The sequence below is a fragment of the Balaenoptera physalus genome, assembly GCF_965194825.1.
Source record: "Balaenoptera physalus genome assembly, chromosome: X".
Classification (NCBI taxonomy): Eukaryota; Metazoa; Chordata; class Mammalia; order Artiodactyla; family Balaenopteridae; genus Balaenoptera; species Balaenoptera physalus.
In genome coordinates, this window is record NC_138903.1 from 4,553,516 (window position 1) to 4,577,340 (window position 23,825).

Below are 23,825 nucleotides of genomic sequence, written 5' to 3' on the forward strand. Positions count from 1 at the left end.
GACTCTGATGCCTTTTGTCTGAAACAGCACCCACCTTCCTGGGGAGTCCTGCTGTCAGAAGACTTAGCTCTGATTTTAAATATTTCAAACATTCTTTGCCATTTCGAGTGCCTGCACCTATAGCCTTCCGAGCAGGGCAGGAGTGTGCACTCTTCTGGACACCAGGTTAAAGCATCCAATCCACTAAACGCTGGGCATCCCTCACCTGCCCACCTATGCGCCTTTACTGCTGCTTTTTTCTGGAGCCTGCATTCAATCACATCCATCTTATTGCTGGGACTTGTTCCTCAGCATCTTAGAAAACATTCTACCACCACCTCCTACATCTTGTTAAGTCAACAGAAACCTGTTATATTCCTTTTAAAACCCATGTTTTTCTCAACTTCCTCCTCTGTCCTGTGATGGGGGGCACTTCCAACAGACTCTCTATTCCATCCCATCCCATCTCTCTCTCTCTCATGGATTCACACTGCAAGATGACCACAATGGTCCATCGCCATGTCACTGGTCAATTTTTGTTCAGTTTACCTGGTTTATGTGACTTCCTCTCAGGAGACAGAGCTCAGAAATGATTTGGTGGCTGCTCGAGTATCCATGCATGAATCCACCAACATGTCGTCAGAATCTTGAATAGCCTAAAACGAAATGCAACATGAATTATGACAAGAGAACGTGCAACTCCTTGCTCTGGCCTCAAACGAACATGCGGCCTTTCGACCTTGGGCTGGTGTCTAGATATAAATTGAAGCATCTCCGTGTCTCATACTGGTAGCTGTGAGCGTCGGCACAGATCACCTAGCAAAATGCATCGCAGGGCAAACTCTTTATTTAGGTAGAGAGCTGGGGAAGAAACAAAGTATGTCTCATGGTTGGAGAGAATGTCCCCATTTCATGATCTGTTATTGTCATATTCGGTTTTGCTTTTTGTGCTGTGGAATATTATTATTTTCTAACATGCTGTGGAATTAGCGCTGAATCCAATCCAAATGATGCAGTTGAAGGGGAGCAGAACATGCCACCCCAAGATGTGACTGTAGGGGTTCAGGATGTGTCACCCCAAGATGTGAGTGTAGGGGTTCAGGACGTGTCACCCCAAGATGTGAGTGTAGGGGTTCAGGACATGTCACCCCAAGATGTGAGTGTAGGGGTTCAGGTGTGGTGCCCCCAAATGTATCTGTAGGGGGTCAGGACGTGTCACCCCAAGATGTGAGTATAGGGGTTCAGGATTTGCTGCCCGCAAATGTACCAGCAGGGGTTCAGGACGTGCCATCCCAAAATACGCCACTTTGGTATATTGATGATTTTGAGCTGTAGGCACTTGGAAAACAGCAAATGCAGGGAGAGGCTTTCTCTAAACCCCCCTTTATCTCCTAAAGACAGATCCTCCCAAAGGAACCCAGATGTCATCAGTCCCCTCATGGGAGTGTCATCAACCTGGCAGCCTTGACTCCCATCACGGGACAGGAGTCTAGAGACATAGTCACGTACGTCTGCAGCGTAGAGAGGACAGATGCAGACACTGAGGTGTGGTCCACACCACACCCAGACACACTCCGTCACAAACAGTCCCCCCTCCCATCCATCCTTCTAAGGCCCCATCATCTCTCCTAAAACCATTTACTCTCCCCAAAGAGGCTCATGTCCCACCTTGCCTTCCCCAAAAGCTGCCTGGGGGAGCTGCCCATTTGCCCCTGGGTATCCCCCATGTGGACATGAGCTAGGCAGGAAACGAACTTCTGTGTGTTTCTCATTAAGCTGTCTTTTATTACAGGGGTCTCAGAAGAGAACTCAGAAGGGTGGAGGGAAAATTATTTTTCCTATGCTACACAATCCTTCATGTAACTGTAGGTAATTATTTTTCCCTGAAACTCTTTTACACAATTTTCTCATGTTTATAGCATGATAACCTGAGAGCAAGACTTGGAACATTATTTCTTACTTGCCGAGAACAGAACAGTATGGTCATTAATGACGTTCTTCTCACGACTAATTTTCTTTGATACTTGAACGTATTATATACTTATTGGTCAACTGTTTGCTTTCATTTTAATCATTGGACTCAAGCAGATTTTCTGTAGTTATTGCCAAAAGCTTGGGAAAAGTTACATTTATAAATCTTGAAGCAGACTAATGTTTTCTACACTTTGGCCAGTATGATTTTGTTCCTAAAGCTTGTGCTTATGAGAGAAAAACAAAAAACAAAAAAAACTAGTTTATAGGTAGCCTCAAATTTTTACTTATCCTACTTCATAGGAAAAGAATTAAACCTTCATTCCACAAATACTCAGTGAGCACCAACTCCGTGTTCTAAGCGCTGGGGAGAGGGCAGGACAGATAAAGTTGCTCTTATGAAGCCTAATCACTATAGGAGGAGCAAACAACGAACAAACAAGTAGATACATGAACAAAATAATTTATATTGCGTGCTGTTTAGTGTGAGAGGGAGTGTACAACATAGAAATGGAACGAGTCACACGGGTGAGGAGACTGAGAATGGTGCTAAGCTGGCAGATAGAGAAACACTCTGGACAAGTGGTCAGGGCAGGTCTCCCTGGAGAGGGGACACCTAAACTCTCGTCATGAGGAGCGGCACCGGGCGGAAGCAGAGCCTGGGGAAGGCGCTCTTGTCTGTCAACAGAAAAGAAGAAAGGATGGTAAGGTCGGAGGCTACTGAGCAAGGGAGGTAGAAAGGCAGCCGGCTCAAGAGGTGGGCAGGGTAGGGGGGGCCGCTGGGAGCCCTGGGGTCTTGGGAACGAGCTTGCATCGTGTACGGGGTGGAAAGAGAGGCTACTGGAGGGTTCGCCCACATCACTCAGTCTGCAGTGCGAGCACACTGTGGCAGGGAAAGCCCAGCTGGAAGCGAGACACAGATGAGCCGAGCACGGCTGAGCAATCAAGGATGTAGTTTTATATCCACGTCATCTACCCGTTCTTCTCGTCCGCATCGCTGCTGTATACCCACGTCATCCTACCCGTCCTTCTCGTCCGCATCGCTGCTGTATACCCACGTCATCCTACCCGTTCTTCTCGTCCGCATCGCTGCTGTATACCCACGTCATCCTACCCGTTCTTCTCATCCGCATCGCTGCTGTGGAGGACTACCCCCTAGAGAAAAGGCCGCTGGCTGCCTAGATGCCCACTTGGACTGTGGCCAGGCTGGACAGTAGAGATTGTTATGAGTAATAGCAGACAAATTAATAGAGAGTGATGGAGTTGGGAAGTCTTAAACCCCAGAAACATCAGTACTGGTTAGAAAGAAAGTGAAACTGGCCGGACCTTAAAAATACTGTTGGATACCACATGACCCCAGTGTGCATATACCTTCTCTCCTTCCCCTGACCTGCTTCTATCTACTGCACTCTCTGCTACCATCCCTACCCTCCACTGCCTCACCAGCAACTTGGGGGCTTGACCAGCATCGAATGAAAAACGTATGAAGTATGAGGTTATGAGTCACAGCAGGGAAGAACCTAGCTGCTAGAGGACATGGTTCTTCCTCTATAGAAGCTGGCTTAAAGAGCATATTTATATTCATATAGGATTGACATCATTTTATTTCTCCCTGTTCTTCAGCTGGAGTCCTTTGTTAAGAACGGTGAAGGATCTGAGATGTTAGCGTGGTTCCATTCCAACAAGCCAGCCTACCAGAGCTTCACAGATGATGGCAGAAGACAAGAGACTCCTGGGTCAGAGGCAAAAGACTGTCTGTTCTCACAGTGACAGCAGGAAGCAGAGCAGCAGCGTTTGTGCTGGTCTCCACAGGAAACATGAAGAGGGCTGGGTGATGCCTGCACACACAGTGGACTGTGTGATGGGAGAGGGACCCTGTGCTTAGGGAACGTGACAATACGCCAGAACACTGATAATAGGCCGTACACCTGTCTGATTGTAACAATAGAGGAAGACATTGTCTTTATTAAATGGGGAGTGTAATAAGCAATAAATAAAGCAAGGCTGCCATTTGCTTTAGAGGAAGACCCTGTCTACCTTCCAAAGCTGTTAGCTATACAAACATCTGAGCAGGACCCTGTGGGGCTCCTGGGCACAAAAGCCTTTTCCTGTCCCCCATTTCTTATTTGCAGGATAAAGGTTTCAGCCTCCTAGATCTCCCTGAGTTCCAAAGGGCAGATTCAAACAGTTACTAATCAGGGAAGGGAGGGGATGCAGAAAGAAGAGAGGAGCAGTCAAGACACAATAGCGCAGCCTTGGGGCAGGGTGCTGGTTCCTTCTCAAGGAATATACATAACAATATCTTTGAGTTCTTCTGCAGGAACTAAAGCTCCCACTCAGGTGGAGGATGGCAACTTTAGGCTGAGAACAAGATTCCTGGAACACTGCCATCTTACCTCACCACCAGTCAGAAGAAGGTCACGTGCCCTGCAGCCCTCACCCCAAATTTTGCAGATAAAAACTTTTCCCCCAAAACCATCAGGGAGTTGGGGGTTTTGAGCACGAGCTACCCATTCTCCTTGCTTGGCCCTGCAATAAACCTTTCTCTGCTCCAAACTGCAACATTTCGGTTTGCTTGGCCTCACTGTGCATGTGGTACACAAACTTGTGGTTGGTAACGCATCCTTGAAAAGATAGCCCAGAATAAAGGCCGTCACTACCTCTGCTTGCAATTGATGCAGAAATGCAAGAGATCCCAGATGAATTGTCTCCCCACACCTTTTTAATGTGACTTCTTGAATAAGAAAATTATTTAAAGGTATAATAGAGCCTAGAATACATCAAAAACTGAGACATAATGACTCTCAGTCCCCATGAAAAATGGGGTGAGAAACTCCCCATGCGTCGGTCTCCTTCCTCAACATTAGAGCTTTACTATTCCCAACAGCAGGTTTCACTGCTGCTTTAGAGCTTTCCAGTACAGCCCTAAAAGAAAATTGATGTTCAGACAACTTAGCGGCTTTCAACGGTGAGTCATCTTGACCATCTGAATTGTGAAGTTAATTGCTACTATAACCTCTCTGAAAAGAAGTGAAGCTCAGTGATTCAACATCATTAGCAATCCCAAGTCAATGTCTTATTCATTGCATGAGTGCCAGCTTTGTAGGCCATAAGAAGCCCTGAATGGAAGGCTATTATTGCCTATCAACTGTGATGCTTTTTATATCATTAGAGATGCCTAAGGGATGGAAATTGATGATAGTTTGCTTTAATTAGGTACAGAGAGCGTGTGTGTGCGCATGCATGTATGTGTGTTGATGAACAGTAATTTTCAGCGAGTCCCTTTGTTACGACTGATATTTTGGACTAAAGTTATTACTTAAGAGCGATCAAGTTATGGATGGAGAAGAACGAATAAAAAGAAAGATCCAAAGTTTCCTGGACAATATGGTAAAACACCCTAAAGAGCTTCCTCCACCAAATTGTTTTTAAGTTTTCTAACCAGTTAGTTTCCACCAATCTATTAGCTCAACTCTCCTCCTTCGGGCATACAGAATTGAGTAAAGAATTCACTTTAAAACATGTTATATTTTGTAGTTTACATCTGGCAGAATCACTGGCGCATCCAAGTCTTTCTAGATTCTGTACTGATATGTGTATGTTTGTAATCAAAGACCAAATAAGACAGAGAGAGAGAGAGAAATTAAAGAGGACAGGAAGCCATATCACTCAATCATTCCAAAGTTATTCACCTCACCTGAGCTTTCTGGAACAAAGCAGAGATCTTATAAATGGGTGACATGTGTCTAGTGCAAAGGACGTATTCCTCCAGATTGTTGCAAATGTTCACCGTGTAGCTCTATCGGGTACCTAGCAGATTGTATAATCTCTGGTGCCTTTGAGAGAAACAATTTGAACTCTGTTGGTTTAGGGAATAATTTTCAACCTAAATGAGAAATTAACTATGGAGGAGGAAAAAAATTAATTGTTGAAATGTTAAAAGAATTATGCTAAAAATAAAGGAAAAAGAACTTGATAAATTAAGAGACTGTAGTTAGAGTCACCCTAAAGGTTATCTGAGTGACCACCTTCTTAATGGTGGTCATCATACACACTAAATTGCACATGTTGGTGATGAGACCGAATTATAAAAGGAATTCACTAGACTGTATGCAATTGAAAATTTGATTAAAACTCATCTGTCTTTGGCTCCAGAGTGAGAACTCAAAGTGTCAGTTCTTCAAGTGGCTGTTAGCTGCTCTACACAGCCCCCAACGATCTCTGCCCCTGCTTTTCACACCCTCATATACATCTTCCCTGCACTGATTCACAGTGGGCTTGTTTGACCCATAGGACACTACTGTTTATATGGCGATGGTGCCTGACTCCCAAGGTCATAAAGTGCATTATGGTTTCTGTTTTGCTCTCTGTCTTGGTTCACTCCTGCTGAAGAAAGCCAGCAGCTGCCACGTAAGGACACTCAGGCAGCCCCATGGGGAAGGCAGCATGTCAAGGATCTGAAACCTTCTCCTAGCAGACAGTGAGGAACTGTGACCTCCAGCCAACAGCCATGCAAATCAGTGTATACCCAGCTGACATCATCGGATACCCTGATGCAGAAATACCCAGCTCAGCCACTCCAAGGCTACCGAGCCACAGAGACTGTGAGAAAATGAACACGCGTTACTGTAAGCCACTCCACTGTGTGTTGCTTTGTTACACCGCGGCAGATAACTAAGTGATATCATCACCAACACCATCCTCTACGTTAGGAACAAGATAAAAATATTGGGACTGAAACCCAGCAGGACCCTTTGGGGCCTTCTTGGGGACAGACAACCCCTTGTGTCTCCCAACCCTTGTCTGTAGAAAAGCTTTAGCCTCTGAGGCCTTCTCTGAGTTCCAAAGAGCAAATTTAATCAGAGAAGTGAGAAAATGAAGAAGCAAAGGAAAACAGTCAAGCTAGAGAAAATAATAATAGTTTAGCCACTAAACAAAGTCAAGGACCTTTAGTTCTTGCTCAGGGTTACAGATTATATTCTGAGCTACGTCCTTTGAGCTGTTTTGCAGATACTGAAACCCCCACCAGGGGAAGAAGTTAACTGCATGCTGCCCACCAGGACACAGACCCCAGACCAGCTGGAACCAGAAGGTTGATGATGCCGACTCACGATGACCTCACCACCAACCAATCAGAAGAGTGTCCACCAGCTGATCACACAGCCCGCAACCCCCCTCCCTCACCCTGCCTTTAAAAACCTTTCCCTGAAAGCCATCAGGAGAGTTTGGGCCTTCTAAACACCAGCTACCTGACTCCTTGGTTGGTGCCTGCAAGAAACACTGCACTTGCCTTCACCACGACCTGGTATCAGGAGATTGGCTTTACTGCACGCGGGCGAGCAGACACAAGTTTGGTTCAGTAACAAGACTATGGCTTAGATGAGAAGTATTCAGTACTTCACACATTAGTTGACGTTGGTGTTCAATGAAACTGGTGTCAATGACATTGATGGTGAGACTACTGTACTCGTCCTGTGTGCACAACTCATCAGTTGGTGTAACCCCACTCTTGCAGATATTATAGCCGATGTATTACAATGCAGAATCTTTCAAAATGGGAGTATCAGTGGATATTTTATTTTTTCATATTCTCACATGTCCACATTCACACTTGAGAAAAAGATAAAGTAATCAAATTTTGTCTGAACTAGACAAGCTGATTCTAAGATTCACAGGAAGGGGGGGAAAAAACATGCAAAAAAGCCAGTAAGATTCAGGAAAAGAAAGTTAATTAAGGGGGAAAATGATGCCTCACAGATATGAAATCATATTTTAAAGCAATAGTTATTGAACAGTTTGTTTCTGGCTCATGGGATATGACAAGAATATTTATTGCATGATTATTCATAGCAATACAAGTTTGGAAGTAATTTAAATGTCCACCAATAGAATAATGGTGAAGAAAATTACGGTATACCCATTCAATAAAATGCCATGCAAGCATTTAAAAAATAAAGCATGTCAGTATGATTATGGAGCAATCTCCAAGTGATCAGTTTATGTGGCTAAAATAAGATGTAAAACAGATGACCCAGAGACGTGCTATGTGGTTAACTGTAAAACTTTACTCTTGTTCCTATAAAAACAGATTTTCAGTTCACAATGATGATTCTTTACTATGACATTTCATTCTTATTTACCTAAAGGACTTAGAGAAAGCGTAGACTCATGAGGTGATAGTTTTAGTGGTTTGAATAGACCTAAGTCTTTTAGAAAAAATTCATAACACACTTGGCTAAACTTGCAAAATAAATAAGGTATTTTAAGATCAATGACCTCTTGATATTCAAGACACCACTGAAGATTTTTTAAGGTCTTTATTTCTTTATGTTCAAACACATTACTAAACCAAAAGATGAATAGTATATTTCGCTATCAAACAAGCCTTGGAATAAACAGGGTAAGACTCTGCGTATTTCATTTCTAAAAATGTCTTGGGAAGAGAGAAATAGAAATTGAACATATGTTGATTTTTCAAAAAAAGATTTTTATTCCAGCAAAGATTTTTAAGAATTGGGCTTTAAAACTATGATCCACAAATTATTTATAGTCCGTTCATTAATATGATTTTAGGAATAATTATTTCTTAATTAGTTTCTCAAGAAAGATGAAATGGATACCTATTTGAAGAGTGCTATACAGAAGACTAGGGTTTGTTTTTTGTTTTGTTTTTGTTTTTGGTAAAGTCTCTGAAATCCTAACAGAGGAGAGCTACTTAATTAAAAAGTTGCTTCACTGAAAAACTGGAATTCAGTAGGAAGTAGTATATTCTATACATATTGCAGATGCAAAAACACGTCTGGCGTCTGAAACAGCCAGATAGTTGATTAAACTCTCTTCTTTCTGATTCTAGTCTAAGTCAAAACTTCGAAACAATCCTCCCCACTCTGCCTCTCAAAGGGTTAAATGACAACCTTCCATTTATTAGATTTCCTGATGCTAGCAAATCATGGTAAATCTGTATTCCCTACTATCTTTATCTAACGGGAGAAAAGTCTTAATCCTCATTAGAGGAAAAATAAAAGAAAATAGTCACCATAACTAACAGTCCCTAACATTAGCTCCTTCAGGTAACGTTTAGTTAATATATGTAAAAATTGGCTCTGAGCCATAATTAGAAACACAGAGTATTTGTTTGTTGGCCTCTCCCCTGCAAACTTTAAAAAGTTTCCTTCTTTTCCCCTCTGAAATGTTTCCGCTCTCAGTGGGAGTGCTGTTTCCTACCACTTAAACTTGATTTTCCACCGTTAGGTGAAGGATGCTCAGACAGCATCACATTAATTTCGGTGGCACTAAGTTCCATCTAATTCAGCAAGCAGGCCTCTGTTAATGAGGCCTCACATGACAGTGATGGCGAGCCCGCCTCCAAGTGTGGCTGATCGATGCTCATCCCTCAGGCTGCTCTGGTGGTCAATTACGCGGGCCTCTGCGCAAGGACCAGGGTCCCTTTCTCATTAACAACCCAGACCTGCCTAAAGTCACAAGGCGCGCTTGCCTCGGCATCTCTCCCTCTGTGCCCTGTCCGTCTTTGCCAGGGACCCCCGTGGGGGGTGGCAGGGGAAGCAGGCTCCCTGCAGCCACTTCCACATGGCCCCTGCCTTCCGGCTGGGAGCTGACGGATGGGGAGGTTGAGCTGCAGAGAGAGCCAGCACGGACCTGCTGTTTGACCCCACGACACAAGCCTTGTTGATGAGGCCCCAGGGGAATGAGAACAAGGAGCTGAATTTAACATAGCCCCGCCCTGCACTTGCTGAGAAAGGAAAGAACATGAAATGCCCACACAGTGTCCTTTCCTTCCGGGCCACCGTTCTCCGCAAAGAGCCCTACACACACACACTGCCTTTGGGCCCAGATACCACCTAGGCCAAGGGGTTAAAAAGTCAGCCCTCTGTTACACGGTCGAAACTGGTGTCTCCCAGAAGACTGTCGCGATGTCCCAGCCCACACTTCTCTATGGGAACCAATGCAAAGAAAGGTGGTCATAAACCAAAGGAGATACGTTGTTGCCCCCATAGATACAGAACTAATTACTGCTGGTCGGGACGAGGAGGAGTCTTAGGAAGGGTGGGGTCGGGGGGTGGGGGGGGGGGGAAGAAGGAAAAAAAGGACATGCTGACGGGTGGGAAGTGTCATTGTTTATTTAAATTGTTTATTGATTTTGCCAAAAAAGAAAAGAGACGCGGCAGCCCGTCCAGTGCCTCGTGCATTATGACAGGCGACTTTCTCCATAAGAACTAGTTCATTCTCTTCTGGGCATTGGCATCCTGAATCCCCCCAGAGGGTCTCTTTTCGACAACAGAAGAAACCCTGGTCTGAATCACCTCCTGCTGTAGGTTGGCGTGCACCTCTTGGTAAGTAATTTCAAATATGCAGGAGCCCTTTTTTTCTGCGGCCACAATTAATTACACCCCGTTAGTAGGTGGTGCTGTGTGTCTCCTGGTGGTGATTTGATTTCAAAGTGAGGGGAAAGCAGCGATCTGGTGGCCACCGAGGAGAGGGCATGGCATAAGAAGGAAAAAGACATGGGAGCAAGCGGAGAGTGTTAAGGGCGGGGGGGGGGCGGTGAAGGCAACACTGGGTAGCACTGATGCACTGCTTCCTGGCCCTCAGACTCTGACGATGAACAGATCAGCAATGAGAGGCTCAAGCAGGACTGTCCGGGGGTGCGTTTGTGTATGTTTACTTCCCTGGTAGTACTGCGCTCGACCATCACAGCCATTGGTCTGTGCTTCACATCTTCCCTTTACTACACAAAAGCCCCCCAGCCCCCACTGTGATCACAGGACGAAGGCCAACGACGGTACACACTGTACAGGCAGGAGGTTGAGCCTCAGACAGTGCGAGTGGATAGACCACCCTCCTCCAGCCTCCGAGCTGACGTGAGACACTCCAGCCTCACAGCACTTGACTTCCCTCTTGTGCAAAAGGGGCCTCAGAATGCCAGCTGGTGGACGAAGGACTGCTCCCCACTTCACTCGTGGGGAAAGCGAGACTGGAGGAGGGGACAGGCGACGAGACATTTGTTATATCCTCTTGTGGGGGGGGGGATCCTTACAGAAAAGAAGTGGGAAATGGAGGCAAAGACAAAGCAAAGATGAGACGCATCTTTGGTTTTTAGGCAATAAGGACAGCACACCGCCCACCTCATCATCTCTTCACGTCAGCCAGGGGAAGCATGGGAAGAAAGGTAGGTGAGGGACCACAGAAGGACAGTGGTGGCCCTCTTTTGAAGACTGCCGTAGGGGAATCCAACCTCACGCCGAATTTCTCTCTTAGCAACAGGCTAATTCCTAAAATTTTGATACAAGATTTACATTTGTCCGAGTTTGACGCATGTCTTCACTGGCCAAGGAGACAGCACAATCCTGGCTTACGCTGCTGAGGGATTTACGTGCGAGGAGAGAACAGAAATAGGCTGGGGCGCCTGAGATCCATAGATGACAGTCTCCACCGATCAATCGGCCAGATAATTGCACAGCACTTCACACCACCTCGCAGAGCCATGGCTTCGAGGGAGACAAGATCGACTTTCTTTCTTTTGTGCCATCTTAATGATATCTGCGAGAATTAATTCAGGGGGAATGCGTTCATTATTTCAATATTGTAATTCGTATTTCTTCATTGATTATTTTGATGTTAGAGAATTGTCTGAAACGCTGTGATCCCAAAGGCTCCAGAATTAATGACACACAAAGGAGTGTCAGGAAGACTGAGCTGCAGGAAACGTTCACATGCACACACCAGGGACGCAGCACACACGTGTGTATACAGACCACGGCTGGTAATCAGGGCAAACTCAGACAATCTGATGCCTCCTCACAGCATGGGGGCCCTTTTCGCTTTGAGTTTCTCCATCTGACTGAACTTCTCTCCCCGCTGGAAGGCTCCCAGGGAAGGGAGTGCAAATCTGGAAATCGGCAGACATGGTTCTGTGCTGTGTTTTTCGCTGAGGTCTTAGAAAAGATATTTAACTTCACAGCGGCTGAATTCTCCCACCTTTCAAGACGGGATCATTGTTTCCGTCTGTCTAACCTCATGGTGTCTGTTAAATGGGGAAAAAACGGTGCCCAGATAAGTCTTTAGTATGCGGAGCTGTCCTGGGCATTGTGGGATGTTTGTTTTATTTTACTTTTCAGTCTGTTTTACCTGGGTAAAGATGCAAAGGCGTCTTTTTATTTAGTTGATGTATTGTTGCTGTACAATATTATGTAAGTTACAAGTGTACAATATAGTGATTCACAATTTTTAAAGATTATACTCCATTTATAGTTATTATAGAATGTTGGCTACATTCCCCATGTTGTACAATATATCCTTGTAGCTCATTTATTTTATACATAATATCCATAGTTTGTACCTCTTAATCTCCTACCCCTATGTTGCCCCTCCTCCCCTCCCCACTGGTAACGACTACTTTGTTCTCTGTATCTACGAGTCTGCTTCTTTATTATATTCACTAGTTCGTTGTATTTTTTAGATTCCATAAATGCGCCCTGGGGGATAAAACTGTCCCCAGTTGAGAACCACTGATTTAATTCAACCAACGTTTCCTGTGCATTTACCACGCGGAACAGACAGAGCCGAAGCAAGCGGATTTTCTTCCTGCCCTCACTGTGCAAGGAGGTGTTGGGGAGAGAGAGGCGTGACCCTGAATAATCACCAAAGTCTTTGTGGTTCTTTTCTCGAATGTGTGTCTCCCTCCCCAAGCTTCTGGCAACCACACCCTCTTCCCCAAACCGGGGGCATCTAGAGAGTCACCTAGGCAGGAATTTACGGTAGACTTCAGGTCGGGAGAGGAGCAATGAGAGACAGAACCACGTGCTGGTTGAAGCCCAGGTAGCTCGAGTCCTGGATCTATGAGTGTGTGGTCAGGCTGGAGCAATGGACCGGGAGAAGGGAGAGGCCCAAGAACCCAGTGCGGGGCCTTGTTCAGGCTGAAATTCCACTGAGGCATCTAAGTGGATTATGCTAATTAGGCAGGAGAATGTACAGCCTTGGGAGTTCTCCAGGGAGATGGGCTGGGACACACGGATATGGGATTCTGTTGGGAGGCAAAGGGTATGAGGACGAGCTCCATAAACCGGGAGACACAGAGCCGGGGTCTGAGAACGCCGAGACTTACTGGCCACGTGGATGAGGAAGAGTAGGCAATGAAGCTGAGAAGGAGCCGCTGGAAAGGTGGCCCATGGCAAGTTTCTGTGTTTGTTTTTTTCTTGCACAGCCTAGATCATCTTTGTATAGCTATGCTCAAGTGCTGTTTTCACTCAAGAACCCCTGAAGGACATTGTCATTGTGTGTGTTTGCTTCTGGTTTGCTTTCACGTCTTTTGCTGTCCTTCTAATTCGTGAGAGAGGTCATTCCCTAAATGGTTAACGGTGGGCGGGCAGAATAACCCTTAGGGCCCAGCTCTGTGACCCCTACGTTGGCGCTCCGTGCCTGCTTTCTTAGGTGTGGGGTAATTGCAACATAGTAAGACTATGCATGGATGCCATTGTCTTACTCTTTTCCCAGATAATCAAAGCACCCATCTCAATGACAGGGCTCACTGAATCATCTGTAAGTCAAAATTCAGTTTTCAGTGTCTCACCATCGGTGCTCCATGTCTGACTCTCTCACTTGCATTTGCAAGAGAAATTGTGTCCCTGTTTCTGTGGATTTTGAAATTGAAAGAAGATTTGGGGCGTAGTGGATTTTTTTTTTTTTTTAATGCCGGGATAAAGCATTTTATTCAGGCTACATTGAGAGATTCCTCACCTGGCTATCTGAGAGGTATTTTTTTTGTGGCTGTGTTCCAATAAAACTTTATTTACAAGATGGGAGTAGGGTGGATTTGGCACACAGGTTGTAGTTTGCTGGGCCCTGGTCCAGGTGAGTGGTTGTCAGACACTGTCACCCATGGGAGTCATTCAGGGGACTTGTGGAAACCATTCCTGCTGGCCCCGCGCCAGAGGCTCTGATGCAGTAGGCTGGGGGCCAGGTGGAATAACGTGCGTTTCTAACAACCTCCCAGGAGATGCTGATGCTGCTGGACCCAGGACCCCCCTTGAGAACGAGCCACATTTACAGAGGCAGATAGTAAGACCAGACAGAAGAAAAACCACATGTGCAGTCACACAGCTGGCGAAGGGCAAAGCTCAGAACCTGGGTGTCCTGGCTCCCGGCATTGCTACATGGGGGTTTTTAGTGTGTGGGTACTGGTAGTGAAGCTGTGGTGCGTAAGGGCTTATTTTGGGGGCAGACATGTGACATCTCCCTCCAGGACGACAAGCACACGGGAGCCCCACCCTGGAGGAAGGGCGGCGGCTGGCTCGAAGGTCAGAGGGGACTCCCGGGGCAGGCCATCGCGGGACGGTGCTCAGCGTCTGTCCTCGTCTCTATGCAAGAGGACAGATTACTCAAAGTGATCCCCCCGATGGGCTGGAGTTTCCGTTTGCCGTATGCAGATAGATGGAAATATATGCGTCTCTATTATAGATGCCGAGAAGCATTTTTTCGCCACAAGAGACAAGTAAAAGTGACTAAACTGGACTATGGAAAAACATGTTCATGAAGCGAATAGCCAAAAAGATGGTACCCGCTGCATTTACAAAAAGGATGTCTGGTTAAAAAAAAAAAAAAAAAAAAAATGAAAAGACAAAAGACGGACATCCCATAAATGAGGAGAAGAGTCTGGCAGAGAGGCGTTTCCAGAGGCAGGATAATCTGTCCCTGACATCCGCTCACTTATTAGCACTGTGACCATGGATCTGGGTCCCAGACCCCTCATGCTGAAAACATGATGAGTTCTACCTTAGCAGGTTTTAGAAGCATTAAATGGGATAATATATATCAGGGTGTCTAACAGCATATGGCAAGGCATGTGATTCATGCCCAGGAGAGTCTAGGCTTTCATCAGAAAATGTTTCAACTATTTATATTTCTACTCTCACGTCTGAAGAATAGTGGTGGATACATCCACGTGCTATAAAATATTGTTCACACCTTGGCAAAACTTTGGGCATCGTCTCTATTAGAGAGCCTATAAAAACTTCATAAATATGAAATTAAAGCCTGCAGGAGTGTATATTTTATTCTGTGCTTATGATGTGTGCCTGCAGGAAATGACCCTTCATATGCATAAGGCTGTACCACATTTATGCTCTGATTCTGATTCCTGGATGGGGGAAACAGAGCTACCATTTGCCCGACGTAATTCCTTCCCCGTTCCCCTTCTCTTTCATCCAAAACTGTCAAAAAAGAGAGCATTATAGTAACTACTGTGGTATCCAAGCAGATTTATGTTCATTATTTTAGTTAGGCATGTCGATGGTTCTCCTGGCTCATAGAAATTGGTCCAGTTAAAGGCACTGAAAGTATGGATGGAAACTTTCGTACCCTTGGGATAAACTTACAATTTAAATAGTGCACTGAGTCTGCAAGCATGTTTGAAGCGCCTTGTAGTTTTCAGTGCTCAAGTCCAAGGTCACGAAGATGAACAAGAAAAATTCCCTATCCCCAAAGAGACTATGGCTGTGGAGCTATACCTGGAAACAAATCACAGCAAAGTAGTGTGAGAAGAACTAACCTCCCCAGAGGAGGCCGCGTGAGACCAACCCCTCGGCGGTTGAGTGGAAAGTCACCTGCTGGACACGAGTGTTTGGCATTAGGGACATGAAGAGACTTGAGGCGAGAAGCTGTGTGCATGACCCCATAACCTGTGGCCAAGCCGGACGCAGCGGTGGCCACTGTGCCTTCCCCACTCCCAGGCTGGACTCCCCTTTCCACCGGGGTGTTGGCCCATTTGCCTGACGCCACCGTGAAATGTCTCTTCCAGCAAAACTACGAACCTCTCTCTCTTACTCTCTTCCCAGGTCAAATCATCACGTTTTGATTCTGAAAAATACGAGTTTAGCCTACGTATGGTTGAGATAACGTTTGCTTGGCTGCAGCTCTTATTTCTGTCCACGTCTTTAACACCTGGGGAAGAGCAGCTGACCCAGGTAAGCAGGGACGCGTTGGACCTGAAAACAGGGAGCTTCCCCTACCGGAACCACCCTCTGGGTCATTTTCAAGGGTCAACACTTCCGGCTCAGGTACGCGAGGAGGAGGCGATTCTAAATCAGAGGGTCCATCTACACCCTCAGCGCGAACGTGTAGGGAGAGCGGCCAGGCGTCCCTGAGCTGCCCTAACTGACCACAGTCAGAAGTGAAACAGAGGAAGGGGTGAGGGTGGGCTCCAGAGAAAGAGGTCACGGGCAGAGACCGCGGGAGGGGGACAGCGGTGACCAACAGAATGTGAGGAAATGACACTGCGATGTTCCCGCGGTGGGCACCGCGCCAGGAGACAGCGCCACGGTGGCCCTGTGACCTCCCGGGGCTCGTCCGGGAGAAGGATTCGCATCCCCGGGTGAGCGTCACGGTTGTAAATGATGGTGAGAAAGGCGTGCACAGACTTCAACCTCCCATCCTGAGACTCAAAGCACACGGGACGGGGCGGGGTGGGGGGCGGCGCGGAGACACACCGTGCAGAGCTGCGGATGATGTCACACGTGTCGCTTCGAGCAGTTCATCTTGCCAAGCTGACGCCTCGGAGTTTTGACAACTCTGTCAAACCCTTCCAGCCTTAAGTGAAGGTCCCCATAATCCCTTCTTTAAAACAAGGGGAACTGCATTCTTCCACCAGCATGCAAATGGCCTTCCCCAAGACGTCTATTTGAAAGTTCTGGGGTAGCAGTCTCCAAACCTTGGGCACTGGCGGTGGGTGTGACCACAGAGCTTAAGAATGAGCCCTTCATTGGGAGTATTTAGAATGGTGTCCCTTGAAGGCATGATTTTAATGGAATATTTTATGCCTTTCTGTATGTGTGGGAACCACACAAGGACGAGAGGACTTGAGTTTGCATGGCAATCAACAACTACAGCCCGTACTTTTGTACTTTATCAGGGCACCAAGCGACTTCGGATTTTAAAGAGAGCTCAACTGACATCAATGCAGCATCTTCTCTTGGTAAAGAACTGTTCACAGGCTTTAAAAATGAGTAAGGATCGGTCCAAAACAAATGGAAAAATGAGTCTTGCATGGAAAGAAAGCAGGAAACAGAGTGATGGTGGCCGGGGGCTGGAGAGGAGGAGAAATGGGGAGTTTTGTTCAGTGGGTGTAGACTTTTGATGATACAAGATGGATAAGTTCTAGGGACTTTCGTGGCGATCCGGTGGTTGAGACTCCACGCTTCCACTGTAGGGGGCGCAGGTTCGATCCCTGGTCAGGGAATTAAGATCCCGCATGCTGCACGAGGCAGCCAAAAGATAAATTAACTAATTAATTAAAAAAAAAAAAACAGATGGATACGTTCTAGAATTATTCAGAAAACTGTTCCAGCAGTTAACACCCCCATTACCACCACCACTAAATAGCATCAGATCTTGAGGTGAGAAACAGTGGGGTCGAGGGACGTTTGTGGTTTTATTTTGGTGATTGCTTTCAAATCATTTGAATGCTAACAGAGAAGAGCTACCTCTAAACAAACAAGAGAATAAACATCTTCCTCTAAATTCCTGAAGGAACAGCAAGAGCGTGGATGGCCTCTGGGGAAGCAGTTGAAAATGGGAGAGCTCGTGAAGCAGGACACTTCAGTGTTTTTTGTGTTATAAGCCTTTTTAAACAACAGCTGACCTTTTTATTGAAGTATAGTTGATTTTCAATATTATATTAACTTCAGGTACACAGCATAGTGATTCAATTTTTTATAGATTATACTGCATTTAAAGTAATCATAAAGTATTGTCTATCTTCCCTGTGCTGTACAATATAACCTTGTAGCTTGTTTGTTTTATACCTAATATTTTGTACCTCTTAACCCCCTCCCCCTAACTTGCCCCTCCCCCTTCCCCTTCCCCACTGGAAACCACTAGTTTGTTCTCTGTATCTGTGAGTCTGCTTCTTTTTTGTTATATTCACTAGTGTGTTGTATTGTTTAGATTCTACATGTAAGTGAGATCATACAGGATTTGTCTTTGTCTGACTTAGTTCACTTAGCATAATGCCCTCCAAGTCCATCCACGTTGTTGTAAATGACAGGATTTCATTCTTTTTTATGGCAGAGTAATATTTTATTGTATATATATTCAAATTATTTGTGTGAAGTCTTCAAATACAATGAAATGCAACATCCTTTTCTGATGGTTTCCGCACCAAGACCTAACATGATCTTCTGAACTGTGATTATGTCACTCTCTTATCTAAGACTCTTCAGCACAGCTCAAAATGCCCTAAAAGTCTTCAGGCTCTAATGTGGCCTGAGGGATGCTTCCATCTCTCCTCATCTCCCCTTCTTCCCTCAAGTCTGGGTTTCCTGTTTCATAGCATGTGAGGCTTCTGCTTTCATATCTGAACTTCTCTGTGCCTTTCTGAAGATGGAGCCTTTCTCTTTTGTTCACAGCTATTTCAGTGCCAATACCACTGCTGAATATTTACAAGGTGAATGGACACACATGCTTATCTCATCTCCCTGACCGAAGAGTCGCAAAACATTCAGGTTGTCAGAAAAGACACCTCGATGAGGGTTGACTGAAAATGGAAGTAACTCAGAGTTTCTGTTTGCTGACTTGATAAAAATAACATGCTTCCCAAATATGCCTGGTATGTTACCACATTCCTCTCAGGGAAGAGATTCTCCATCTAACATTTCCCCATGCCCACTTTATCCTAAATGGGGGGGGAAGATATACTTGGCAAAAAAAAAAAAAGTAAGTCTAGGAAAAAAAACTGGAATTAACAGAGCATTAACTACCTTGGTTACAGTCATTTAAGTTGGAAACTGAAATCCAAAGTGTGGGTATTTAGAGGTCTTCCAGTGTGGTAAGTTCCAACATCAGTCCTTGGACCTGCTGTATCAAAGAGAGATGAAGGACTTGGCAAATATATGTGACTTGCAGTCTCACTGCCAACTTGCTGGATCAGAATCTCTGGTGGAAAGGCTTAAAATTGGGCATTTTCTAAAATTTCCCCATGTAATTCCCACAGGTATCCAGGTTTGAGAATGGGATCTGGTCCAGCCTCAATGCAAGACTTGGAGAGATGGGTCATTGGGTCTTTGCCTGAAATCCTTAGAGGAGAAACTGTTCACTGAAATAAAAACACACAACGTGAGAGCTATGAGTTTCAGTTTTATTTGGGGACCTTACTGAGGACCGTAGCCTGGGAGACATCTCACATAGCTCTGAGAAACTGTTCCTAAGAGGTACGGGAGGAGCTGGATATATATGATTTTTTTTTTTTTTTGGCTGGGAAATACATGTAGTCAAGCATACATCTTAGTAAAAGATTATTGCTAATCACACACACACACGCACAAAAACAAAAACAGAAAAACCCCAGACATTTCAAGTTAATGCTTTTAGTGCTTATCTATGTATGGGAAGATGCAAGAACCTGGGGTCACTGAAATCCTTCCTTAGATAGGCATCTGAACTATCTAGGGGTCATGTATCCAAAACACTGAATACTTCATCCTGTTTTCCCCCTGAATTCCTTTCAGGGTTTACTGCAGGTCAGTGACTGCAGTGGCTAATGATTTGATCCCTGTAGAACTCCATGGCGGGCAGCAGTCTTTGTTTTACAAAACTCACTGCTTTACATGGAAGTCTACTCTATTTTCAGAAATCTCAAATGGTTAGAAAGTATTCATTTTAAATTACCTACACCTACACCCCTACAACTTTTATTCATGGGCACTTATTTGCTCTTGCAGAATCAACAGAACAAATCTAAACCTTTCTCATCATTGGAAGCCCTTGAAATATTTGAAAAGGGCTACCATGTTGTATTGATTATCTACTGCTGTGTATCCAATTATCACGTTATCTCAAATTTGTGTATTGAATCACCCAATTAGTGACCTGAAACAACAACATTTATTGCAATTTCTGAAGATCAAGGCTCTGCTTGGTCTTCTACCTTGGGAGGGTCTCTCACAGGCTAAAACTCAAACTTCCAGTCAGGACTATGGTCTCCTCTCCAGAATCCACCCGGGAAGGATTTACGCCCAAGCTCCCTGATGCTGCTGAAAGGATTCAGCTCATGAATTGACGGACAGAGAGCCTGTCAGTTCCATCCTCTGTTGGCTGAAGGCTGCACTTGGTTCCTTGCCATGTGGGCCTCTCCAATATGGCAGCTTGCCTCATCAGCACCAAGCATAGATGGCAACAGAGAGAGTTGAAGGTCTCTTAGTAAGAGAAAGTCCTGGTCTTTAATAATAACTGTTATGGACAGAATGTTTGTGTCCCCTCCCCCTCCCCCCAAATCCATACGTTGAAGCCCTAACTCCTAATGGGATGGTATTTGGAGGTGGAGCCTTTCGGAGGAGATTAGGGTTAGATGGATGAGGTCATGAAGGTGGGACCCCCCATGATGGGATTAGTGCCCTTTAGAAGATGAAGAGACACCATAGTCCATTTTCCCTTTGCCATGTGAGGACACAGCAAGAAGGTGGCCGCCTGCAAGCCGAAAGGAGAGCCCTCATCTGCCATCACTTTGGTCTAGGACTTCCCAGACTCCAGAACCGTGACAAATGTGTCTGTTGATAAGCCACCCAGCGCACTGGTACTTTGTTACGGCAGCCTGAGCTAAGACAACAATCTTGTCTCCGATCACTTTTTTCTGTACTGTGTCCATTGAAAAGCAGCCCCCCAGGAGTCCTGCACACACAGAAGTGGAGGGATTTACACAAGGGTGTGAATAGCAGGAGGCAAGGCTCATTGGGGCCATTTCAGAAGGTCTCCCACCACACATATGGTCCTGAGTTTTCTTTTCTGCAGATCCTCATTTCACTTAATCACCTCTCATAAAAGCCATGTTTGCATCTCTTCATTCCCTGCACTGGTCTTTGCTTGCACTGTGATCTTTTGCCATGGATGTTCTAACATCTCATTCAAAAATGAAAACAAGAGAGGATCTCTCTCTTCTTTCCCCCAGGTCCCAGTTATTTTATTTTAGGAAAGTGTATTTCAATCTGCCCAAAACCATCAAGATATTTTCTGCATAATCCAAAAGCAGCTCCTGAGAAGAGATGAATAGATGTGTGAAAGCGTGTTCTGACACCCACTGTCCAAGGATCCTTCTTGGTCTTCTGGTTTCCGCTTGATGTCTCAAAACCCACATTATATGTGAAATCTCATCGCTCAAGCTGAGAAAGCTTTGTTCTCCAATAGCCTTGAAGTTTCAGATGCACACAGAAGCTCCACAGTGCCGCACAGACACCCTCGGTGGCATCCTTTAGATTATTCTGAACTCTTCCAAATCCCAGCAGTTTGAAATGCACATGCTGAGTAAGCCTCAGCAGAACTGAGAAAGGTCTATAAAGATGATCTTACAGTTAGCATTGGCTAGAGGATTTTATTTTTAGTTTCCTTTGGTCTGTTTTGAGTCACAGACAGACTACCATTGTAAGGTCCCAGCAAAACATTTAAGATTCAACAGATCTGTTTATCTGCCAGCCATAGGTTCCCAACTGAAAGTGAACAAATTTATAAATATGCTGGGTGCATAGGACAAATAGAACAAACCCTCTGCTTTTCCAATTTCCTCCATACAACAGTTCGTGTATTAAAAATGTACTGGGCTTCCCTGGTGGCGCAGTGGTTGAGAATCTGCCTGCCAATGCAGGGGACACGAGTTTGAGCCCTGGTCTGGGAAGATCCCACATGCCACGGAGCAACTAGGCCCGTGAGCCACAACTACTGAGCCTGCGCGTCTGGAGCCTGTGCCCCGCAACAAGAGAGGCCGCGATAGTGAAAGGCCCGCGCAACGCGATGAAGAGTGTCCCCCGCTTGCCGCAACTAGAAAAAGCCCTCGCACGAAAAACGAAGACCCAACACAGCCAAAAATAAATAAATAAATAAATAAATAATCCTTCCCTCTACTTTAAACAAAAAAAATGTACTGAATTCGGCAATGTCCACTCCTCCCTTCCCCACCAAATAGGAATAGAAACCACCGTCATTAACATTTTTATTGTTAAATCTATGCAGGACTTACCTTGCGTGTCTATACTATGAATGTGTCTTGGGAATAAACCCAGAACACAGCTAGCATATATGAGCAACTAAATGTCTGTTTGCTTTCTTCCTTTGGCTTGCATCACATGCCACAGGTAAAACAGAGTACCGAGGTAGTATGGTGAAAAAAACTCATGTGCTTTTGAGCTATACAGTTTTGGGTGTGCAGGTGAATTTAATTAAAGCACTGGAGAAGTATGTGCAAATAATTCATCCTTTCTAACTTTCCTTTGTTTTCATTTAAGAAATGTGAATAATATGTTTTATGATGGTGGTGGTGACAGTTCAAAAGGTCAATGAAACAAAGAACGAAATGTATGAAAGTGTTGTCTGTTGTCTTTCTCTCTGCTATTTCTAGAGCTTGCTAAGAAATTCCTTCCAAACAACAAGGAACTAGCATATAGCCCAGTGAACTATACTCAATATTTTGTAATAACCTATAATGGAAAAGAATCTGAAAAAGTATATGTATAACTGAATCACTTTGCTGTACATTGAAACTAACAAAACATTGTAAATTAACTATACTTCAATTAGAAAAAAAGATATTCCTTCTGGAAAGACATTCCTGTTACTGGAAATATTTGGTACAATGTGCTCAGATCCCCAAAAGTTTAACACTCAAGGGGCATTACTTCAGTATAAACAGAGAATGAAAATCTTTGCAATATATTGAAGAAAGGAAGGATTTTGATAAGATTCTAAGGTAAGTCAAGAACATGAAGATGGGTCTTCTGCCCAAGAGGAAAATGGGATTCCGAAAATTACTCATTGCTTTCCATGAAAGCTCTGTTCCCACAATTATTATTTATCCCCTCAACCTGAATCTTACTAACACTTCTCTCTGCACCCACTGCCCCCGCCCCGCACAAGGGTGGTCCACGCAGCGGCTGCCTGGACTCATTTAGGGCACCTCTAGTGCAAAGATTTGTCTTGCTAACTGACATGTGTCATTTCTCTTTGGTGTCTCCATAGAATGAATGAAGCGATGGAAGAGTGGATTCACTTAAAACCATATTTGAAAAAAGTCTTCTTGGATTCATGCTACTGTTTTCTAAAACCAAGCCTGCAGGGGCAATAGTTTGTCTCACTTCACAACTACGGGGTCCAGGCAGGGAATTCTGTGGTCTCCTTGCTTTTATAGGAGAATTTGTTTTTCAGCCTATATTCGTGTTTAGTCCCAGACTAGGTGTAGTTGGCCGCGTTTGGTGCCTTTGTCATCTGCATCATCTTTTGAGAGGGGAAGACAGAACACACAGGAAATAATTTTTTAAAACAACGAGAATCGGCTGCCATGGGTGAAAGATGCTTGCCCTAAAGCAGCAAGACAGGGGTCGGTGTCACGTGTTTGTATCATGATGAGGTGTGGGTCGGCATCATCACAGAGTGTGGGGTGATGTGAGCAAAGACAGGAACGGGGAGCTACCCAGAGGGCTGGAGGTGGGGTTCAGGACAGAGGTGAACGACCTTCCTAGGATGGGGGAGGGAGGGAGCCAAGGGGAAGTCACCCTCTTTCAAACAGGACGAACGAAACGATGGTGCGGAAAGCCTGTGTGCAATTACATCTGCACTCTTTCCAATAAAATTGCATATGTCGTGGGCATACGCATTACAAAATTAAATTTTAACATGTGAAATTCTTAAAATCTCTACATAAACATGTTTGGGAAAGCAACATTTCTGTAGGTTCACGGAACATTGCAAGGGTGGCTACTTGAAGGAAAGGGGGTCCTGGGAAGGAGATGTGGGGTGGAGGTCTTGGGGATTCGGAGTGCGACCCGGTTAGAGGATGTGGGAGTGACTAACCACTGCTACTGCACACCATGTCTCAGGACCACATT

General features: G+C 45.0%; 1 protein-coding gene across 3 annotated transcripts in view; it reads right to left on the reverse strand.

The window, feature by feature from the left end:
* The window catches only part of LOC309652438 (neuroligin-4, X-linked), a 901,103-nt gene that overhangs the window by 765,480 nt on the left and 111,798 nt on the right, over positions 1–23,825 (reverse strand). For all 3 annotated transcript variants that reach the window (XM_082446221.1, XM_082446220.1, XM_082446218.1), the window contains exon 2: positions 529–635. The gene's annotated coding sequence lies outside the window, so the exon portion shown is untranslated. The remainder of the gene's footprint in view (positions 1–528; positions 636–23,825) is intronic.